We start from the raw sequence: 1,547 nt of genomic DNA on the forward strand, positions 1-1,547 counted from the left end.
GAGTAAATAGAATCGGAGGGAGTATATCTGCTTCCCTCTATTTTTATACTTGTTCGAGGTGCCAGCCCCAAAAGAACAAATATTTTGCTTGATGGGGTTGGCAGCTCCATAATTAATAGAAGCATCAAATTAGTCATGCAACTTGGGAAGATCAAGAACACACAAACAAGTAATGAACAGAGGCTCAGAACGGTGATGTAATAGCTAGCATCAAAAAATGTAGGGTAAAACAAACAAAAAGCAGTGGAACCACATGCTAGTTTGCTGATGTGTAATTAAGCATAGAGAACATTAAGAAGTATGATGGAACCAACAGGTGGCATCAGAACAAAACTAAAGCATATTAACTATATGTGCACTGGTATGTAATTTAGCACATGTAACATGTTCACTGCCAGAAGTATGGCCCTACAGGTGCAAGCAGAATAACGCGTCTCATGAAAAACTGAATAATGCCCTGAAGAATTCAAAGGTGCGGTGCTTATGCTAGGAAAGTGAACATAGGCGCCGGCCGTTGGATAATAGTACCTGATTCTCGGCGGCGTATGGGTATCGTTGTCATATGGCGTCCGTGGAGCGGGTCCGGTGCAGTGGGCGAAGGCTTCGGCAGGCACGTTGTACAGTGCTTTCGGTGAGGTGGATCTGTTGCGGCGGACGAGGGCTTGTATGAAGGGCCAGCGAAGGGGCGGACGAGGGAGTCAGTGAAGGGCCTACGCTGTGGTGGACGAGGGTGCCGGTTAAGCAGATCCGGTGCGGTGGACCATGATGGCGGTCAAGGAGATCTGGAGCGAAGGACAAGCCAGTCGCTGAAGCGGCTCTGGTGAAGTGGTGAGTTGGCAGTTGGGGGTTCTAAGGTGCGGAAGGTAGATCCGGCGGGGTGTGAGGTCCACCACTGCGGCGGAGGACTAGATTCGGCGGCTTGCCGTGGTTGGGGCGTCGGGGAGGGGAAGGGGAGGGGCTCTGGGGAAGAATGTTGGGGGCAAAGAGGGGAAAACAATTGAGTTACCAAAGCAGCCCTTTTCCGTTCATGTGGCAGTGGTAAAACAGGAATATCGCAGGGCTAAACTTTTGGGCGCGTGATATTTCGATGTGAGCGGGAAGTTTGAAAGCTTTTGGCGCCTAAAATTATAAGTATTCTGCTCTCGTACGGCCGACTATGATATCATGGCCGACAATTTGTTTGTTTTGCACGCAGAAAAATGTGCAAGTTATGAAAATCAATGTCTCCAACTCGAAACTTAGATTGTCCATTCAATTCAAATATGGATCATTGAGCTACTGCAAGCAAATACCATCATACTGTCCAATTCAAATGAAATTCCAAATGTGTTTATCCTAAATATGATGACAAAAGCAAAAATGTGTATGTGTATGAATAAAGTGGATGATTATAAAGTTTGAACATCCCGTATGTGTATATCTCTAGGTTTGATATATGAATTTGAAATCACGAAATCCCGGCTTAAAAAATGTACCTCCGTTTAAATGATTTACATAAGCTAACGATGGAGTCGAATTCCAAAATTCCAATCTTAGGTTTGTAATTC

This window comes from Triticum urartu, chromosome 5A (assembly GCF_056163025.1).
Source record: "Triticum urartu cultivar PI428250 chromosome 5A, HENAU_Tu73, whole genome shotgun sequence".
NCBI lineage: Eukaryota > Viridiplantae > Streptophyta > Magnoliopsida > Poales > Poaceae > Triticum > Triticum urartu.